Source organism: Catharus ustulatus, chromosome 1 (assembly GCF_009819885.2).
Source record: "Catharus ustulatus isolate bCatUst1 chromosome 1, bCatUst1.pri.v2, whole genome shotgun sequence".
NCBI lineage: Eukaryota > Metazoa > Chordata > Aves > Passeriformes > Turdidae > Catharus > Catharus ustulatus.
Window position 1 is genome coordinate 114680600 of NC_046221.1, and position 23321 is coordinate 114703920.

Consider the following 23321-nt stretch of genomic DNA (forward strand, 5'->3'; position numbering starts at 1 on the left):
GTATATACACATATGTACAGATACACAATACATCTTAAAACTTAATTTAGTGACCTAATCAGGTCTGCTCCAGGATTCTCCTACCAGCAGTGGCCATGAGCAGATGCTCAGAGTAGGTGCAGTATGAATGTGATCCTTGTGACTAATATTTTCCTAACAAATTATTTTCAACCAAGAGAATTTGCTGGTCTGGATTTTGCGTCTGCAGCTCTCAGAAGGCAGTGTCACAGTGTTCATCCTGGCTAATGGAAATAGCTCCTGACAAGAGCTGTGCCACAAACCACATCCAGGCATCATCTGGCACATGCCGAAACAATATTAAAGGGTATGATAATAATAAAAGTACAGCACTGTACTATACTTCTGACTGCGCCCTGGCCTTATTTTATATAGTAGGAGAGGTGTAGGCTAAATCATTCCTCACTTACTCTTCATATATGTGGGCTCTTCCTAGAGACCTGTCTACAAAAGAACCAGCATCTGGAAGCAGATGTCATCTCTGCCAAAGTGCTGCAGTAGATGAAGTGTCAGCAAGCCTTCATTTCTGCTTCCATTTCTGTTTTGGATCTGTTAATGGACATTTCTCCATGTGTAAAAAATAGCAGCTAGAAATCAGTGACTTATCAAATACATGAAGTAGGTGTTGACTTTCTGCTTGCTATATCTAGAATGGGGAGAGAAAGGTAATAGTTGCAGCATATGAACACGTTGGTGAGCAACCCAAGCATTGCATGTGCAGATACCACAGATCTTGTTTTCACCTCAGATGTGCACAACCTGATTTGAAGGGTCAGCTCAATGAACTCCGTGAGACAAATCTGTTTCAAATTCCAGAGCATTTTACATTAGGGTAGCTGAATTTTACAGACTCACTTTGCTACTGGGCCTTCTGTGATTGCTGGACCTGAATGTCAGACTGCACTTGTTTGTCTAATGTCATCCATCAATTATAAAATGGCATTTCTCCCTGGAATCAGTGTAACTAGGTTGATGAAATGTGCACCATAAACAACAATTATGATGAAAATTAAGGAGAATTTTCTAGTGAGTACATATACGGACAGTGATTCAAGACTGTGACTTTGTCACTCATTTTAACGTCTAAAAGCTGTCTAAGCTACTTTTTGCAGCCCATTTATCCAGCTTTTTCTCCTAGTGACTTTCCTATCCTTACAAGTATAAAGCAGAATAATGATGTTGAAGTATATCAATATGTATTAGCTCTACACATGCAATGAACTGAGGTGTGCAGTAAAAGCACCTACATGCACTCATAATTACATGCACTATGATATACATGCAAAGCTTTGCAATTGCCATTAGTCTTCCTCACTAATTTTTAACTTTTTGTGTAATGCATATACATATGGTTTACAAGCATATGTAAAATCATTATGATATTTTTATTCATGGAATTTATGTGCATCTGAGCATAAAGTAGAAAATTTTATACTGAAAGAGCTTAAAAAACAAACTGCTAGAGTGGGATGCCAAAGACAGGACAAATATAAAACCTAGGTAGGAAGTCAGGACATCTGTTTTCTGATAAATGTTATGCATTTTATTTTTCACTTATCCAGCCCTGTGCTATTTATCACTTGTGTTTACCTGCTGTACTTTCCACACAGACTGTGAGTGCCTGAGGCAGGGACTGTTTTCTTTGTTATATGTCTGTACACTACACAGTACAATCGATCCTTGATTACGTGCCTAGGCAGTGGTATGGTGTATATAAATAATAATAACTTTCCAGTGCATGGCCTTTTGTGACTGAATTAAAGACAGAGTGGGATGGTGAAATGGCTGTATTGTAAATTGAAGTCAATAAGGACAGCAGACAGGCCTTGTTGTCCCTGAATACATCATAAAAATAACATGCATGAACAGTGAAACTCTATTTTGGTTCAAAAGGCCCATTAACTAGCAATGACCTATATACACTTTATTTCTTAGTGCAGTTTGGATGACCTTTCATACTTGTCAGCCAGGACTCAGCTGGATTTTCCTACCAATGCCTTAGACAATGGCAGGTCTGAGTGGTCTTCATAATCTATTAATCTTAATTCAATCTACCGGTATAAAAAAGGCTGTTAATTAATACAAGCAGTACAGTTTATGAAGTGGACATTTGTCCTCTTGGAAAAAATTTGGAATAACATATTCATGGAAAGATATATTCATCATGGAAGGCTATAGTTGTGAGATGATTGTGGTCTTGTCCTACTATTAGTCATTAAAAAAAAAAAAAAAAAAAAAAAAAAAAAATATTCCCCCAAGTTTATGTCAAAAGAATATGGAACTAAGTAAATGGGAGTTTGAAAGGAATATCAGTGGACAGAAACCTATGAGTATGGTGAGGTCCTGAAATCTTCCTTGAGGGCCTGCTATTTCAGCATTAGGTAGCTGAAAGGAGGAAGAGTTAAGGCTGTCTGAAAATCAGTTTGTCATCATTGACTTTCTGCAGACACTGTTGGCAAGTGTGCAGTATCTGGGCTGGACTGCCATAGGGAAGGATGTAACCTCCTGGGTACAGAGCAGTCAGCAAAACTGGGAGATTTAAAGAATGGCTTCGGTCCTTGAACAACTCATGAAAGTGGATTTTAAGGCCTAATGAGATCCCTGTGGTCTGTGTGATGAAACTGACTGTCCAGGATAGTCCCCTCTAGACCAAGCTTCTTCCTTGGAGACAAAGTTGTGGAGGTGCATTTTGCTCATCTGTTTTGTAGGTCACAGGGGTACCAGTAACTAGGATCAGCTTCCCACCTAAAAGACATTGCTGAAATAGTTCTGTTGAGCATAAAATTAAGAAGGAAAAACACTACAAGGCAGGAAAACCTCTTAGGAATAAAGAGCAATCAAGAATATCATTATAAATTAAAATAAATTATGCTGCAAACATTATTTCTCAAATTTCTCTCTGCCAAGTTTTTTAAAAAATGTCCCTTGTAAACTAGTTTTATTTCTGTCTTACCTTGATCTTGATTCATCGAGTCTGTTTTTATCCAAATCCCATTTCAGGAAAATATTGAGACAAAGACCTTCTGGAAGAGTAATTCAGAACTGCCCTCATGACAGTTGTGATATCATCACCTTTATCGCTGCTTGGGTAAGCTTATTTGTTGTTCTTGATGGTGTGTTGGGAATGTGGGGTTGCAAAGAGCCTTATGACCATTGTGGGAATAAAAAATTTCCTGATGTTATTCCTGGGAAAATCCTGGCAGCAAGAAGCTGGCCAGCCCCTGAGTAATCCTATCCAAGTCTGACAAGGTCTGATAGTGTAAAACTTCACTGGTTTGAAGTTCACTTTCACTGAGAGGCTTATTAATATTTTCTGACAGAGCAAACATTTACTTGGTAGAGTTTTGACACGATGTAGAAAAATTTGGGTCATCCCATTTTTTAAATCTGGGAAGTTCTCATTAGAAACCCAAATTGCGAAAAAAACAAATAAGTTTGAGAAAGTCTTCTAGTGCATATCTCAGTATTTTCCAATAGTACAAAAGTTTAAATGCTGCCAGCAAAGAATGAGTAATTTTCCTTGTTTTTGCATTTTAAAACTTGTTTTATATTTTAGGGAAGACATTTAGGAAGTCTCCCATAGCATCTGGATCACCTTAAATAATATGTATGACTTACCTGGTTTGCCCTATGGCATCTTTGAATTTGCTCAGCAGAGACTTATATGTGGTATATCACATGCAACTGTCAGGGTAGAGAAACTAAAAGCAGGACAGCGGGGGAACTAGAAAGTCTTGCAAAAAGCACTCCAGAATATATTTTTTTCCTCAATTACTTTGTTGCTTCTGTGGTTTGAAGTTTTGCACAGCTCACAAAGTAGTTTATGAGTTCATAAAGTTCATAAAGACAGTTAGTGCCCAGAAGTACTGTTTTTCCTGTCGTGTAAGCTTACTTGCACTTGTAAAGATGTTTGAGCTTATACAAACTCTTCCTAGGTAAAGAGAATGTTATGCTGTTTAAGCACAGTAAATTCAATTGATGTGTGTGTATGTATGATTGTAAGTATACATGTGTTTGTGTGTAGGCATTATACATTCAAATTGGATTTTCCTCTCGCCTTCTTTCAGCTTCTTTATTCACAGTATCTCAGTCTGGGCTCAGTTACTGATCCATTTTTACATCTTAGGTAACATTTTGAAAAGTGCCATTGTATGTAAGGAAGTAAATGGCATTCAGGCTCTGCAGGCAATTTAGGTTCTTTAGAAAACGGGGTCAAAGTTTCCTTGTCATTTGGATGCATAAAAATTTTTACTTTTCGTGGTTATAAAAATTTATTATTAGTATCACAGTAACATAAGGGCTAGTCATGCGAACAGAACTTCATTGTGCTAGGTTTTGAATAAACATATTCTAAATAGACAACCTCTGACTCAGAGGATTTAGGAATTACTATTTTCCCTCTGTCTGCCCCTCTCTTTTCTTTTTTTATTAGTTGTTTTTAAGCAGAATGCAAGTAATGTTAAGATTTAAATGTACAATGTTGGAGTAGTTTGGAAGGAAGCAAAACTGAATCCACTCATCCATGGTTTTTAGTAAAAAGAAAGAACAGTTGGAAAAATCCTAAAAAGTCTGATGCCAAAAATTCCACTTGATTTTGTGAAATAATTTATCAGATTTTTATGTATTTTACGTTAGCACAGATGCCTATTGATTTACAGAAATGGAGCTGTGTTTATTTGTGTCAGACCCACTTGGCCTCCAGACGCACTTAAAGAATTCTAGCTGGATAACTGTGGTCAATGTTCTTTGCTTGTGTAGATAGGTACATTTGACAGCAAGGTAAAAGAACTTTACCCTGTAATTCTCTTTACATGACCTGTCTAAAAGCCAACACGATTCTGGTACATTGTCGCAAAATATTTTTCGTAAACTGCGAACAATGAGTGGTATTTTCTTCCCTGATCTGCATTTGGATTCATGATGTGCCACTGATGTCAGAAAGTCTGAAGTAACTCTTTAGGAGATGGATGTACTTCTACGCTTAGATACTCCTTCCAAACTGACTAATACAAGTGTGCTGTGGTGTGCTCACATTCTCAGCATCTGCCATCCAGAGCACCAGAACTCCTCCTCTCTGCATATTTCTGGAATTCTTCATCACAGAAACCACTGTGTGGAGGCTGGTATTTTCCCTGATTCTCAGCAAGTAAAGCTGGAAAATGTCTGGGATATTTATCTGAACACAAAAACTCCAGAATTTTCCCTGGAGATGAAAATACTAGAATTAGTCCCTCCATACGCTTAAAAGACTAGAGTAATGAGATGGTTGTGTAGAACCTAATTTTGTTTTATTAAACATTTGAGATCTCAATTTATTATTTAGGTTTAAAGTCTGTGGTCAATGAATAGATGGTTTTTATTTGTTGTCGCATATGCGAGTTTTCCAAATTGATTAAAATATTTGTAAATAAATTACCAACAGTAGCTAAAGTAACTGCTTGGGTAGGGAGGAGATTAATATATCTTAACTAAGGTTTAGTGGTTTGTTGAGGTTTTTTTTTTTGGGGTTTCATGACTTTTTTGTGGGCGAGGCAGCAAGTGGGATTTTTTGTTGTTTTTTAACCTGGAGCTGCCTGTGAACTAACTGTATCAAGCAGATAGCTCAGGTCTGACATAAAAAGTAGTGAAATATAAGGTTTCAAGAACATTTTGTTAGATTTGTAAATGCAGACAAAGAAATAGAAATATATTCAGAAACAGAGCCCATTTCCTTCTTGATTTTTAAATTTTCTTCCTTCTTTCATCTCCCATATATTTTTCTCTCCCTAAATATTGATTATTGCCAAAATCTCTATACTTGCATTTTATTTAGATTTCTTTAGCTGCTAATTGCTGAAACTTAACCATTTACTAAGTAGTTTTCAAAGGGTCCCAGTCAGTTCAATCTCTGGGGGTCTTTTGTTTTATGACTGAGACATAAACGCTGCACAGAATTACCCATGCACAGGGAAACCTGCTCACCAATAGAAAACAATATTATCAATGACTAGTAAAAGTGTCCTGAAAATCAATGCTCAGTAGGGATTGGAAATGTTAGTGATTTTACCAGTGTTTCAAGATTCATCTACCAATCTCAGCTACACCTTAGCACCAAAGTAATTTCATTTGGCAGGAATCAGTTAAGTGTTCTACGTTTTAAAATTACAAGAGCCTTTTAGCTGAAAAAGCCCTGTATCTGCAATCAGAAGTTCCACAGGCTTGGCCATATTGCACACACTTAAACACAAAGGGAACAATTACTGCCTATAATCTCTCTCTGCTCCTTATGGAAGATATAGATGGAGCATAAGGAACCATCTAGAGCTACTTAATCTGTAGCCCTGGTTTTGGCAATACTTACAGCGATTACTGAGCTCACTAAAATTTGTCTCCTTATTTCAGTGCAATGATGGAGTTCTGGTTTCTCATGCTGAATTATACTGCAGCAAGATCCCTTTCCCATAGCACAGGCAGGTTACAAAGCACTGGAAAAACGCAGCTGGTACAGGCCCCACTGAGTTACTGGTTCATGAGTGCTATTTCACTGGAATTTTCCTAAATCCTACTTATGTCATTTACCTCACCAAACCTATGCTTTAAACCACGATGGTTTAAAAAAGACCTTTCATATGTGAAAGTCTCACATTTACTTTTGTGCGTTATTCTGACATTTTAAATGGAATTTGTGAATCTACTTCCTTTACTTCTTTTCTTTGGCATGCTGTTCATTCAGACGAGAAGTTGATAACTCTTACAAAAACCAAACAGAGCTTTTTATTTCGGGAGATAGAGAGATGTTTGGTTTGCAAATGAAATAAGAAAAATAAATTGAGATTTTCCTGTGTACTTGAAAACATTTCTTTGTCAGAAAATCCATTTCTCCTCCCAATCTGTTTCTCTTTGAAGAAGAATTCTTTGCCTGACCTTTGCAGCCAGTTTCTGATCTTTTTTGCCTCATTTTAATATGTGTGTGTACATGTATATTCAATGCTCAAAGATAGGATACTGGTACTTCTTTTCTCATCTTTGTGCTGGATGAATAGATGAATAGATCACATGCTGAGGATTTTCTTCTCTCTGCCATGACCACTGTGAATATGTATACACATACACAGAATTCCATCTAAGTCTGCTGTTTCTGAAAATGTTTAAACAAGTAATAAAACTATAATCAAATAAAAAAATGTAAAAGACACAAAAATATTTATAGGTTGGAAAGCTGGCATAAACAGGTGGGAAATCTTTAATCTCCTGTTAACTCAGGTGTGTTTTACAGGTCAGACACACTTAACTAATATTTCCAAATACAGATATGCAAGTTGTGTTCTGCCTGTTTTTTTCTATGATTTTTATATTCTTGCCACAAGCATCTGTTAATATAACCAGTCATAAGTATGAATGAATAATAAAAGGCTGATAAGCTTTTAAGAAACGCATCTATTTTAGTAAAGAAAGTGAATGCTGCATCTTGATTTTTGCTTAGTTAATCCTATTACTCCCTAAAATAATTCCTCATGACTGGCCAGAATTAAATCTAATAGGAACAGCAAATGCCAGTTCAGTCTCACTTAATCTGATCCTAATCTGATGGTAGACATAGTGACTTGCTTCAGCATGACCTTCATGTGTTTCTTTGTTCTTAACTGGCTAATTGTTCTACTTGATCAAATTGTATTATACAAAATCTGGAACACAAAAGTTAATCTTATTGATTTTAAGGTTTATTATTACAGAATTGGAGTTTTCACAGAGAAGCAACTAAGAAGGATCTGAACTATGTTAGTCATGTTTTTGCAAAACTGCAGAGAAATGAAAAGCTACAAAATTTTAAACTTTCATTTTCGTGCTAAATCAATGCAGTTTTCAAATCTGAATTAGTCAGTTGGCTTAACATGGTAGTAATTAGCATTATTTGAAATTGACACACGTACTAAAAAAACAAAAACAAAGCAAGGAACTTCAATATGTTAAAAAAAATTAGTGGAAGAGATGGAAAAAGAAGATAGGCCTATCTGTAGTCTACCCTATAAACTTCACTTTCTCAATCTTAAATAACCATATATCAAATTTTTTTTAATTTATTATATTTTCACATACTGATATTCTAGTGACATTACAAGTATTTTCTTTTTAATCTGAAAATTTTACCTGATTTTCTCCCTCATTTTTTATTCACAGATTTGTTAATTTTACATTATTTTTCTTTCAATATTCATCTTGTATTCTTAAGGAAAATTGAAAATGCCGTTGCTGGTATCCTTAATTTTCCCCCCAACTATTTCTTAATGTTTAAGAGGAAAAATAGTATAGCAAATGATAAAAAAAATCTTTACTTTTGGGTGGAACAATTTCCATTTCCTTCCCTTATACATTTACCTTTGAAATTAAGCATCTAAAAGTGATAAAAACTGTTAAAATTATTTGAATGTGTAACGGCTCTTCATAAAAAAAGGAAGGCAATAAGTATATTCGAGTAGCTTTAGAGACATTCATGCGGCTTCTGTGATCTATGGGTAGCATAGACAAAATCAGACCAGTATTTTTTGTTTTACTAATTTCAGGGTTTGGTCTCAGCAAAAATTACATTAATACTTTGTCAATCTTGATTTTTTATCAAAAATCCATTTGATTTTTTTTTTTCATAAGGTTTATTGCAGTTTAGTGATCACACTAGATCTAATTAGTCATCACTTCTTGCTTCTAAAATTTATATGCACAATAGCTTATTTCCAGGAAAGTGAAAGACTCTTTAATCAAGAAAAAAGCCCCAACAAACAAACAGTAAAGAAGTAAAACAACAACAACAATAACAAAATAACTCAGAAGATTTGGCTGATAGAGTATCTGAAGGAAAAGTGTATGGAATTAGGTGCAAAATGAAACCAGAGTCTGCATCACTTTCCTAAAGAAGTTTTAGGACAAAACTGTCCAAGAGAAATCATAGCAAGCAAATTAGTACCGCTATGTAATCCTATGTAAACTTGTCACCTAATTAATCAACATTTTCTTCCAGGGACACTGCATTCTCTGTCAATATCCCAGTTTGCCTTGCCCATACCTTGAACCTCCCCACTTCCAACAGTTAAATGTTAACAGGGTGAGACATGGAAAATAAACCATTTGAGGAGAGAGGAGCTGTGTGCTTCTCTTTAAAACTGAGGAGATTATTACTTATTACAAGAGTTACTTGATGACATGGTGCACAGTATTCTCTATGTCACATTTGCTGTGTTTCACAGGTGTTCTGGATACTTAACTCATTTCTGGATCACTTGAATTAATAATGCTCAGAGTGGAACTGAGGTAGCTCCCATAGCCATGCAAACCTGCTTGGACATGAAAGGCTGTGGTAACTTTTAGTTTCAGTGGGAACTCATTAGTTTTCTAGTGAATTTTGAAATTAACATTCTCAGTGGTTCTAACCTGTAAGATAAACCAGACTTTTTTTTTTTTTTTTTTTTTTTTTTGTCAAAGCAAATGTTAATTCAGACTCAAAAGAAACAAGAAACCTGCAAACTGAGACAATAAAAAAGTGAAAGTACAATCTCTCTAGTGTTACCATAAGAAGTTGAAAAATGTCTGGGACTGATGTGCCTATACTTAGTTTTGGTTTGGTACTGTGGCAGTGTAGAAGGCCAATATTATCAAATCTAAAGGGTACTAAATGTCAGTCCATAAGTGTGACTTGACTGTGTGATGTACTTGCATCCAGTTTCCATCTTGAAGACATTCAGCCTTAAGCCTTAGCCTACGAGTTACAGCTCTCCATATCAGCAGGGGATTTAGTTATGTCCTCCCCACCTTCTAAAGCCTCCATAATTTGTTCTTGTGGGCCAGAAGGTAAGGAGAATTTTCTGGGAAATGACTGCTGCTATTTTTTCCTAAAATATGGAGGCTCTATATTCTATCAGAGATCTCCCATAAAGCTCTAAGCTGGCAATGCTTCCTCCTGACTGAGAGGATGTGTCAGGGCTAAATGGTACACTGGAGGAACAGCTGGGGGACCAGAGGTATAAAACTACCCTCTTTGTCCTCAGCCACCAGGAAGCTCTGTAAAAATCAAAAGTATGGGGAGTTGTTTGGAGAGCTGAAAGTAATGTTAGGTTTTCTTTTTGCAATTCAGATTTACTGGTAAATTTGGCTCTAGGCTGACTAAAAAATTATTATCTATGCCCTGGTTTTTATCCATATGTACCCCAACCAAGCGTTCAGTTACTCTGGAGCCCACAAAGAATTTTATTAAAGGAAAGTTCTTTTCCTTTTTCTACAGGATTCATCTGACTAGTATAATGCATCAAAAGAATAAATAGTGTTTAAGGTGAATTAAACTTGTTCTGCTCAAGTTTGTTCCTTCGTCATTTTTCCTGTTATGGACATATTTCTCCCACTGAAAATTCTTAACAATATATTTCACCTTAATCATGTTTTTCTATAAATTTTATGAAACGCTATTTCACTCGCTCTTTTAAAATTAGAAAATTACCATAGAAACTGTTTCGCGTTTTAAAAAAGACATCAGTATGGTAAGGAAAATGTAAAAATAATGCCCACCATTCAACAGAAGAAAACACATTTACATTCTATCATTTACCTAACTAATTTTGCTTCCCATTAAAAAGAAATGTTTTTGCTAGTAGTTCATCTTGGTAGCCTCATTTAGTTTGCATTATAGGAAGTAAGAGCAGCTTCTGACAGTAAACAATGGATCTCAAATGAGAGCACCCTGAAGTGACCTCCAGAAGTCCTCTGGTCCAAGCCCTCCAGCTCAATCAGGGCCAGCTTGAGCCAACTGCCCAGTACTGTGTCCAGATACATGTTTAGTATCTCCAGTGGTGGGGACTCTAGAATGTCCTTGAGCAACATGCTTGAGTGCTTTGTCACCCTTACAGTACAAAAACCCCATGACACTCTCATGCGGTGAAGTGGCACTCTGAAAGGGAGACCACAAAGGTAAAGACTACACACTCAACTGTGGCTATCTTAGAATGTTCTGCATCTTCATTTCCTGTTCAGTTCAACAGAAGCTGATGGAGTTGATATATACTCAAAACCTTAAAAACGCTTTTCTTTAGATACCAGAACCAGATCCTTTGTGTTTTACACCCTTGTTTGTGGTCCACTTTAAGGGCCTAATATCACAGGTACTCCAATTTGTGCGCTCAGGGCATGTAGGTACCTTACTCTGATCATGCAAAACTGAAAGCCAGAATGCATCTAATTTGAAAATATAGCTTTTTGAATCAGAGTTAAGTGTTTAATATATTAAAAGTTCATCAGCTCTGTGATCTTTTCTGCACTGGTGGTACAACAATTATTTTTTTGAGAAACAGCATGAGATGTCATAAACACAGGGTTATGACTTCCCTCAGCTGAAGGAAAGCTGATTTGTGAGGGAGAAAACTATTCAAACACCAGGATCTTTAACAAAAGCAAGAGGAATAAAGAATGCTGGTATCTAAGGAAATTGTTCTTATTTGAATGTGTTTAGGATGTGGGATTTTTTTTAAATGCACTCAGTGTGAATGACTTCATAGAAAATTGAAAGAATTTTTTTTGTTTCTTTATTTTAATTTATTTTAATTTTTAAGGAATTCTTTTGCGTTTTTCTGTTTTTCTTATTAAAGGAAATTGAAGACCAAAAGGAAAGGTAACTGATTTTATACAGCTCACATGAGTCATCATGTGCTTGGAATAATGTAATATTGATATCATTCACTAATCCTGAGTAAAATAATATACTTTGAATCTAAAAACTAAAGGCCTAATCTCCAGGATTTCTAGTCAGACCTGTGAGTTATGGTTGTGAGTTATGGTTCCTTTGAACAAAGACTAAAGCAAGGTGAACTCTTCATGGCAAATACTTTATTTGATTTATTTTATTCCAATAAAATTTTTTCACAAGACAAGATTTTTGCCTATTAATTGGTAAGTTCAAGTTTGTGTGAAAAAAACCCAAAAAACAACAAAACATTTAACATCAAGATATTTTAGCCTTTTATTCCAAAACTGTTTCCTTTGGCTACTTAATATTTGTTTTTGTCGGTAAGAGCATGAAGGCACCGAAAATCATTAGACAGAGTATGCTCTGTGGGCAGAAGAGAAGAAGGGAATTTTAGCTGCTCCATTGACGGATAAGGTGGATACTTTCATGCCTGCCTGCACACCTCAGGGATTGCATCAGGGTCGTGCTTACTCTGTTGCACAGTGGACTCCGCCAGTGCTAAAGGAGGGGAGAGGAACCACACAGCTGAATAACTGCAGTCTTCAATGAAAATAAACATTTCCACTTCATTATTTCCATCTATTTTTTTTCTCTCTCTCTCTTTTCACTCAATTCCCAGAAAATTGGCTGATTTCTTGGACACATTTTTGGCAAGATAGGATTTGAGGAGAGATTTACTCAAAGGTTTGAAGGAGAGAAGAGTTTAGCTGGTAGACAAAGGCTAACATGGCTGAAGTAAAAGGAATGCTTACATTTATGTTGACAGAGAAGCAAAAAGGGTTAGCATATGCATGGAACTGAGAAGGTAGTGCATTTACTTTTGAAGAGAACAGTGTTTATAAGCAAGGAAAACCTAGAGCTGAAAGCTGAATGTGCTGTACATGACAATATATTAGAAGTCATAATATGAATTTATAATCTTTATTACGAATGAAAATATAAATAAACCATAAAACATTCTTTGATATCTATTTTTAATATGAAAATATTTTTATATTTCTCATAAAATTCCAAGACAGAGCTTATTTATATTCAGTGGTCAAAATGGAAAGCTACAAGTCCCCCCACCTCACTGAAAACTATTTATCAATGTCCAAAAAGCATCAGTATCTGTGATTATGGTTTTGAGGAGTGCTGGGAAGGCATCATATATCAGCCCATTTTGATCAATGGTTATATTGCCTTCAGTTATAAACTACAGCAGTTCTTTTTCCAGCTGCAGAAAGGAACTTACCCAAAGCAGCTGCTATTATAAGATTTTCATCTGAATTTTTGCTGCTCCCGTTTTAGCACACAGCCTTTGGATAACATTTGGATAATCAATCTTTTGGCTGCTTATCTAAACCACACCCAATGTGTTGAGATTTGCCCTTCACCACTGATGTAAATTTGTTTTATTAGTCACATCAGTTGGAGCACTTTTAATTATCATCATTATTCAGTAATAACCTCATGTCTGACAAGAGAAAGGATAGCAATGGATATTGAACCTCTTATCCAAGAATAGGAAGGTTATTGAGTGAGATCTATTTTAGGAAGAGGAAGGGAGCTGATGAAAGGCAATATTCAAAGCTCTTCCTAAGAGATTTATAGCTTAGCAATAAATTAATAGCTATAAAGATAAACACACATGTGGATACTGAATTCTGATAGTACTTTCCTGGTTTTGGATACCATTTAAATGTGCATCTTTATCAAAATTTTATAAAGAATAAAGGTTCTTTTAAAGTCACACCTCCAATGCCTCTGAAGTTTCACTGGACGCACTTGATTAAAAAGAAAACATTTACTGAGGACAAGCTTTCTCCATGGGAGTACAATGAAAGAATAGACAAAACCAATTTCACTCTGATTTGAGAATGCACTGGTAATACCTCTCTGCTGATCCTGATGTGTCCCACCTTGTACCCTACTGTGTTAGAGATGGGGAAAGTATTTGTTTGAGCACATGTCTAATAGGCTTGAATGGTGTAGGACCGAAACCTATTCTGGTAATGGAGCTTTAGAAAGGGCTCTGTGGTCTTTGAACCTGGCACTTTTCCAAAGCAGAGGGGCACTGTTGTGGCTCACTTGTCATTTCTGCACACTAAATAAAAGTGAAATCGGACTCCAAAGTAGCTCCTTCCCAGACCACCTTTGAAAATCACAGAGGCCTACTAGCAGGGAGCAGCAATGGGGGGAATTGGAGGCCAAAGGGTTTATTCCAAATATAATGCAGAGCTCCCTCGGGAAGTAGAAGAGAGCAGCTGAACTACCACAGGGCATGACAGAACAGTCAGTAGGAAGGAGAGTGTTCAAGTCATTAATGCTAGAGGCGACCAAATTAGTGTACATAGGTTTGTACGTGATGAATTTCCCTTCTGTTTGTGAATTGTTAGGAAATGGGTTGTCAGAGGCTGGTATTTCTTCCTGCACAGAACACACAAACTTGTGCAGTTAGAAAGGAATTAAATTCAGTCTAAGTATGTACATTGAAAAGGATATAAACTTTTGCCATTTTTTTTCTGCTTCAGAGAGGTTTTGAATAGCAAAAAAGACAAACTGTTCCCAATGCGGCACGCTGCAAACATGTTTTTCACTTACTAAGAAGTAAAATTCCAGTCCTGCTAGTACTAGATCCAGTGGAATGAACCATGCCCTGAAGCTGATCTTGCAGTATACAAGCCTTCACCTTCCCACTATGCCAAACAAGAGAAGCTCAGCACCTCATCTGAACCCATACCTCCCTCTCCCACTTTTACTAATGCCTCCCTGGACTTCAGGAATTTTTCTTTTTCAATACTTTCTAATGGTACAGCTGGACTAAACCAAATGCTTTTCAGTGCTTTTAGACAGCAAAGCCAGCGAAACCTCAAGGTCAGAGTCCAGGAAGCAGAATGCTATCAACAGCCCTGTACATTTGGCTAGTCAGAACTAAATGTTAAATCCTCTGTTACTTCAGATCATAGGGATCATGGGTAGTCATGGATCATAATCAGACTACCTCAGCCACTCAGAAAATAAGGTTTCCCCCATACTATTCCTTTTCTCTTTTTCATATCAACTGGCAAGTTTGTGTAGACAGTTACTGCATTCAGGGAATCTACTGAAAATGACAGCTTCAGGGGAAAAAACAGATACATTTCAGTCCAAATGGGAAAAATATTAGTTTTAGTTTTGAAAAGCTAACAATTTAAAATAACTGAAGTGATGATTTTAAAAAAACCCAAAAACCAAAAAAAAAAAAAAAAAAAAAACCCACAAAAAAATTACCATTTCTTTAATGTTAAAAACTTGAATAGTTGAGTTACACATTTTATCTGGGTCAAAACAACAAAAAAAAATTTGGGTTTTTTCCCCTTTCCTAAACCAAGAAAAATATATTCAGAAAACTCCAGTACTGCTGTAATACCAGGTTCTGTCTAGTGTTAAAAGAAGTCACAGGCTGAATATTCCCTCATGACAAAAGATGGAATTTGATACCTGCTAGCTTTAAGTTGACCCTTGGAGCCCAATGTTATAATACCACGTCAATGTTCTTTCTTTTGTCCTAGCTGCATTAATTGAGGAGCCCTTTCGAAGAAAGGAGTATGGTGCCAATTACCACCAAAAAATGTGTGAAATTCTGATTCATACCTGTGATTCAGGGGACCACACTTATGTTCGCTTTCTTTGAGAGTAAAAATCAAGGGAGATTGACATTTTATTCCTCCTCTCTTCTAGATGGAAGTAAATTAGTACATTATCCACCTCTCAACTGACTCATAGAAATCTTATTTCAGATCATAATGTTGTGCTTTTTGTGTCAGAGACAGGGTTATTTTTTACAGGGCTCTGTGAAAAAGAAAAAAAAGTCATGAGCAAACCTTTAACTCCACTAGGCTTGCCTGCTGTTGCATTTTGCTGGCATTTTGCAGTACTGCCCTTTCTGAACAGAGTCAGTAATTTGCATAAAAACTGGGGATCTGGACATAATCCCCATTCCAGAAGTAGTGCATGACATACTGCTGTAACACTGACTTGTGAGCCTGCAAGCCATTTTCTAAGACACTGCAGAAAACACCATTACAGAAAGAACAGAGGAGTAAATAATGCTAGAAGAGTGGTAGAGGAAGAGAACATTAATTTTCTAGTCTACTTTTTTTTTTGTTATATTGTTAATCTTACTTTGTTTAAAAGCAAACTTTAACTTTATCAATTAGTTCTTGATTTTAGTGACCACAGATGCCCGGTGTTTAACTGCAAATTCAAATGCAGTGAAGGAACAGTCACCTTTGCTTTGTCCCATTCCAATTTGTTTCAAATGTAGCAGTTAGAAGCAGACAAATCATTGAGAAACACATAAGCACAAAAGAAATGCAGGGCAGGAATTAAGGTCAATTATTATCTTCTGCTTCTATAGTAATTTTCACCTTTTCAAAATGAGCCCAAAGTGATGCTAAATCACTATCAAGGCCAAGCAATACCCATTCATATCCACTTCACACTCACACAAGTCACTCCACGAGGACGAAGGTACTCGAGGATCAGGGCCATAATCTCTTTATCCCAGTCAATTCATGACTTGCCTTGGACAAATTGCCAAGCTGCTGCCCACTCCTGCTGAGCCCGCAGAGGCCTAAGCCATGCTGTGAATGGAACATATGGCCCTTCTGACAGCACTTAGGCTGTAATCAAGCCTCAGCATGACAGAAGGATATCTCTTAGATCCATTATATATAGACTTCACTCAACCCTTCCTGTTTGTTGCTCTGTCTTTTATAAACTGGGAAGGATTTTAAGTTTGATAAGCAGGACGCGCATTCCCGTGCTTTGTGGTCTGAAATATTCCACGTCTTTGCCTTCACAGTTACGCTCTGCAAGCCTAGCACAGCAAGTTACTAAGCCTCAGCTTTCTGCAAGCTCTGTATTACCGAAAGGGACAGACACTGACAACCCTTCTGGATTCTGAGGACTCTCCAGACTTGGTGACCACAAAACTGCATGCAAGATAAGGTCTCAAAGTTGAAAAGGCCAAGTGAAAATCCTTAGTTCACAAGTATAGAATCATAGAATTATAACCATCATAGGATGGTTTGTTTGGAAGAGACCTTAAGGATTGTCTAATCCCAACATCCCTGCAATGGGATATGATGCTTTCCCACAGTTTTTGAGCTTTGCCTAGCCAGAATTGAATGTTAAAATCTCAATTGTCAGGCAGGCCATACTTTTTGGGAGAGGAGATGCTCAGAGTTCAGCTTTCTACATGGTTAAACAGATCTGATGGCTGACTAATTTTGAAGGTTCCCAAAAGTTTGTAGCAGTTTTAAAGACAACAAGCCACAAAGGATGAAGGACTTTTCCACACTGACTCACCTCCTGACAGCTGGACATTAAAATTACCTGTGTTCTCCTGTCACAGAGGTTCTAGCTGGGGCTAATGAGCAGTTTTAGAGGTGTTTCTTTTGGACAACAGCTGAAGCTGAGTGGAAAGGAAGTACAGTAATTTCACAAGTATAAGGTGCACCCTTCTGACTAAAATTTTGGTCTGAACCCGGAAGTGCACCTTGTAGTCCGGAATGCCTTATAGATGGACAAAGTTTGAAAATTTGCCAATCTGAAAGTGCGAGTTGCAAGCTGAACTGCACGGGGTCATGGGGCTTGGTGGGGGATGGGGGGGGTGGGGGTGGCTCACCCCGGGCCGTGGGGCTCAGCAGGGCTCGGCATGTGTCCTGGTTTGGAAGACCGGTGTCTGCTAAGAAAGGCAGAAGCCTCTCTTTGAAATGGAGAATGCAAACCCCCTCCCTCCAAATTATTACAATTTTGAAATTAAGGGGTTTTCAGGCAAAGATATGGGAATAGGAATAATAGTTCTTTACTAGGAAAATTAAGATAGAAATATAGTAATACAAAGAAAAAAACCCCAAACACTGACAGTGCCTTGGGTTATAATACAGGATGTGATCAAAGTATCTATTCTATCACTATCTGTTGTGACTAGGTGGGGCAGTGATCCTTATTTCCGTGGGAGATACTCTGCTAATGGGCCATCCATTGAAACCGCAGGGCATTGTTCTCTATCTTTTCACCCCCCATCCTTGCTCCAGGAAGTTGTCTTCTGCTAGTGGCCCATGGAGTCCCACTGTGTGACTGATAAAATTACTTTATCCCATTGAGAGATGCTCCAGCCAGGGGGAAGAGCCAAGCCTTTCTTACCAAGATAAAAACTGAAATTCTAGGACATCGAGTAGCCCTTTCTCTACTGGACTCCAGAGGAAAATAATGAGATTTCTCCACATCACTACTAGATCTCTGGAAGGAAACTGCACCTTCTACAAGACCACTGCTTCAACTAAACCACATCTCTGCAAGAGGACTGCAACCACCATTTAATCAGACTGCTACCAACACCCTGCCTGACGGGGTGCCAGGTTGTACTCTGACTTTGTCAGGGTTTGGAGTTTGTTTTTTTGTAGTACCATATTTCTATTTTAATTTCCATAGTAAAGAACTGTTATTCCTAATTTCCATATCTTTACCTGAGAGCCCCTTGATTTCAAAATTACAACAATTTGGAGAGAGGGGCTTCACATTTTCCATTTCAAAGAGAGGGTCCTGCCTTTCTTAGCAGACACCTGTCCTCCAAACTAAGACACAAAGTCAGAGCACAACCTGACACCCTGTCAGGGTGACTGACACCCGTCAGTCAGGGTGTTGGTAGCAATCCCATTAAATGGTGGCTACAGTCCTCCTTCAGTGACAAATGTCGTTCAGTTGAAGCAGTGGTCTTGTAGAAGGGTGCAGCCTCCCTCCAAAGATCCAGCAAAGTCCGGTTTTCCTCTGGAGTCCAGGGAAAAGAAGGTGACTTGGTGTTCCAGAATTTCAGATTTTATCTAGGTAGGAAAGGTTGGGCTCTCTCCCCTGGCTGGAGCAACTCCAAATGGGATGAAGTAATTTTATCAGTCACACAGTGGGACTCCATGGGCCATTAGCAGAAGATAACTCCCTGAAGGAAGGATGGGGGGGTGCAAAGATAAAGAACAATGCCCTACTGATTTCAATGGATGGCCCATTAGCAGAGTATCTCCCACGGAAATAAGGATCACTGCCCCACCTGGTGACAACAGATATTTATAGAATAGATACTTTGATCACATCCTGTATTGTAACCCAAAACTGCACAGCTGGCATGATTGTTACTAAGTCATTACTTTGTTGCACGTCGATCGTCTCTGAAAAAAAAAGGTGCGCCTTATACTCCGTGCGCCTTATATATGGACAAAGTTTGGAAATTTGCCGACTCCTGGAGGTGCGCCTTATACTCCAGTGTACCTTATAGTCGCGAAATTACTGTAATACATTTCTCCTCAGACTAGTCAAACATGATGAATGTGCCCAGGACTTCTGAAGGTACTATATTTCAGAGACATCTTGGTGTCCAGTACAGATTTCCTTCAGTTTCTTCCACAGGACAGTACAGCCTTGTGCTGCCTTTTGCTGTGGGCTGTGACCAACACCACAATGGAGCAGATTCATAGTTTTCTTTATCTTTCTTCTATACAAGCTTGCACCAGCAATGCAACTTCTCCTAAGTGCTCCTGAGGGTTTCAAAATATGGAAGAAATTATGTCCTATCCAAACATAACAATAGTAATGAAAGCACACAAGCAGATAAGGTTGTCAATTTAGTACAAACAACTATCCACTCTGCTATATCTTCATTTGGTGATCTATTTTTACAAGGCAATCCAAAGGGGAAAGGAAAATATTTATAGTAAAACAGGGGATTAGAAAGGAACAAAAATTATGGGGAAGAAATAAAGCAAAGATGGACTTAAGGGGATAAAATAGAATAAAACATGTGGAGGGACAGTCCACACTGATGCCATATGTCTGATAAAGCTAACCACAGTCATACCTGCATGATGGTCTCTGACTACTGGTTGAAGTTGGGACAAATGAGGTAGTCATAAGCTCTTATAGAAAAATATCTAAGAGTCTTAGGAAAAAAATTGTTGTAGTGAGGAGCTCAGAGTGAATTTCTCTTCTTGCAAGTACTTGTGTCTACATTACCAAGAGCCATTTGAAGTACTAACCCTAACTAAGGCCTCAAAGTAGAGATGTTTCAAAGGACTTTGAGCAAAACTGAGTGCTTCGTGCCACAAAAGTTAGATTTATTATGGTGAGTTTGCCCAGGGGTGCCTATTCAAACCTGGACTTGAAAAATTAGAAGGTGCTGCAAGAAGTCATGGAATAATCCCAAGAGGCTCAGAAAGATCACAAGCAACTTTTTCAGAGCTTCTGTGGCCATAGGCCATAACACAGAATGAGACTGATTCTTGCTCATGGGTGACTGACAGAACTGATGCAGATTTTGACCACATCAAATAGGAATAATGAAATGTATTGCTAGTGCTTCCAGGCTCAGGCCAGTTACCCTCATCCTCTGAATATGACCTTGTGGAAAAGGTGAATGTGCAGGGCAGGGGAGAAGGCAAAACTCCCATATAAGCTATGTGTCTATCCCAGCTTTCTGGATGACTCTAATGAAGATTGTTCTAACACTCCAGGGGAAAGAGCAAGTGGATGAAGCCACATTTATCCAGAAAAATGGGAACATTAGACATTAGCCTTTTTTTTGTGTGGTGATCACAAATGACAGATCTGACCTTTCATGAACTGCAGTTATGGGCAGGTCTGCAGAGCCTAAAATTGGATTGGACAGCATGTCTGCTCAAACTAGTAATGCTGCTGGTACTTGTCAGTGGCCATGTCACTCCTGCTCTTGTAAACTGTGAGTATAAACTTTGGTCTCCGGAAACTTTGTGACTGTCTGAGAGACAAATTAATAAACCCTTACCAATACAAGAAGACCACTGGTGAATTTTGATCTGTTGAGATCTTTTGAGGCAATCCTGTCTGGGTGAGAATGCTGTGATGTGAAGTCATTGATAGAATTAGGTAGCTGAGGAGTACCTTTATTGAAGAGGACCTGAGCCTTTGTAGAAAGATGAGTACCTGGAAGAAATGCTTAAAACAGAAAGCTGTTTCCATATTTGATAATTTGAGTTTTACCTGATACAGGAGGAAGTAGGAAATGATGCAATATCAAAAGTTTGAAGTATAGACATCCCATATTATGCATGAAACTGAAGTTATTACTACCAAAAGAGAAAAAAACCCAGCAAACCTTCAAGGAAAGGTTTCAGGGGGAGAAAGAAAAAAAAAGCAAGTTATTATTAGAAAATGCCTGGAAGGAAATAATTTATGGAACTTTGAAATTATTTTCTGGTCAGCAGTAAGTTTCCACTTTTCTATTAGTCACACTTTTCATTACATTCAGTACCTTTCCCTAAAATGCCCCAATACAGAGTCTAAAATGAATATCTCAATGTAGACTCTTTTTTCCAGTGTTGCTGTCTTTGAAACTGCCTTCAGCTTCATGTGGGTTATACATGATGGGCTCCAAACTGCCAGACTGGATTTGAATCAGCTCTTAGAGATTCAGTAACTCACAGCTGACATGGCAGAGGACTTAACAGTGGAACTTGTATGCATTCATCTACTGACAGTATCTGGAGTCAGCAACTGCTTCTAAGAAACTCATTCAGTCATTAGAGAAAGCAATAAAGGGCAAGGTGTTCAGAGGCTAGATTCCTGTACTTTTGAGAACAACCTAGAACAGCAAACCTTATCATTGATCCCTACTTAAGATGTGTTTTTGCAGCTGTCTCCAATTATTCTATGACAGATGCAACTGTCATAAGTTTTTTGCTTATGGATTTATGGATTAAGTCTCTCATCCATCAGCAGGGTAATTCTCTTTACACATTACCTCTTAATGTAAAAAAAAAAAAAAAAAAAAAAATTGCATATCAGACCTGGAACATAGCAGGTGTAGTTGTTTCCATACCATTGCCAAGTCTGCTTTATAGAATAGAATCATAGAATTATTTAGGTTGGAAAAGATCTTCAAGATAATTGAGTCCAGCCTTTACCCCTGCACTGCCAAGGCCACCACTAAACCATGTCACTAAGTTACACATCTACATGTCTCATAAATACCTACAGGGATGGTGACTCAACCGCTTCCTGGGCAGCCTGTTTCAAAGCTTGAAAACGCTCCCTCTCTGAAGATTCAATCTAAACCTCTCATGTCCCAGTTCTAGGCCATTTCCTCTTGTCCTGTCATTTGTTGCTAGCAAAGAGTATGCTCATCCAATCCATGAGCAGTTTCTCTAGGAGGATGCTGTGGGAAATGAGGTCAAAGTTTTTACTGAAGTCTAGAGTGGAAACATCCACAGCCTTTCCCTTACCCACTGAGTGTGTCTTTCTGTCATACAAGGGGGTTTGTCAAGCAGAGCCTGCCTTCCATGAGGCCATTTTGTCTGGGCCTGATGCCCTTGTTGCCCTGTACATACCAGGCAATGGCACTCAGGATGATCTGCTCCGTGACCTCCAGTGGCACTGAGGGTCTGAGACTGAGGGGTCTGTAGCTCCCCAGATCCTCTTTCCAGTCCTTCTTGTAGCTGTCACAATGGCTAGCCCCAAGGTAGCTTGGACCTCTCTCTGGTTATCTAGGACTGCTATAAATTATGGAAAGTGGCTTGGTGAGTATTTCTGTCAGCTCTGTGATTCAGGGATAGAGGACTAGCCCACCGATTCTCCTTCTTTGCCTCTCCCTTCCAGGGCGTCTGTAGCCATCCATTGCAGCACTCAGTTGTGCAAGCCATCCCATCATGTTTCTGTGAAGGTAGCTATGTCATAGTTTAACTGCTGCACAGTGACTTCTAGCTCCCCTTGTCTATTGCTGCATGCATTGGTGTAGATTACATGATGATTTATACTTTTTGTTACCATGAGAAAAGAAATAAAAAAACCTTCAAGATATTTATATACCCCAGTTAAAAATGTTGCTTGGCTTAACTTTCTCAACATTGCTGCTAGTATTGTGAATATCTCTTCCTCAGGCTGGCATCACTACAGCAGCAGAGTCATTATGAGATGCAGTTTTGCCAATGTAAATTTGTTTTTGCTGGCTTTGCTTATCATCTTTGAAAGCCTTTTTTTTTTTAAACAACAAGAAAGCAAAAACTAGCTATTGGTGGATGCCATATTTTTGCTAGGGCTAGAAGAATGTAGATAAGCTTTTGAAAGGAAATCTTGCAAAAAAGCATATGAATGTGTTTTCACTCTGGAACAAAAAGCAATACTCCCATCCATTCTAATTCTGCAAAAGTATAATGCTTCAGGAGAAGAGGGCAGGGGTTCAATAAAATTCTTTTCCTTGTGCGACTGAGAAAATTTAGGTCTAAACAAGTTTCCACTAATAAAGTATTTTGAATTTATATGGGACTTTTTCATACTAAATAATTTAAAATATCTGTTTTCATTAAGCAACCAGTCCTAATAAATTGGTTCCCTGGAAGACACTATCTTCATTCCCTTGCTCCTTCCTGACTCCTGCTTCTGTAGTTGATTCATCTACACCATGCTGATTTTCCTTGCATCCATACATTTATTTGGAAAGATTCTCATTTTTCATCCTTCCTCTTTACCATCCCACACAAAAGTAAATTTGAATCATTTACAAAGAGACCTATGTGCCATACAGCTCAAAACATGGCAAGGAGTTGATCTGCTT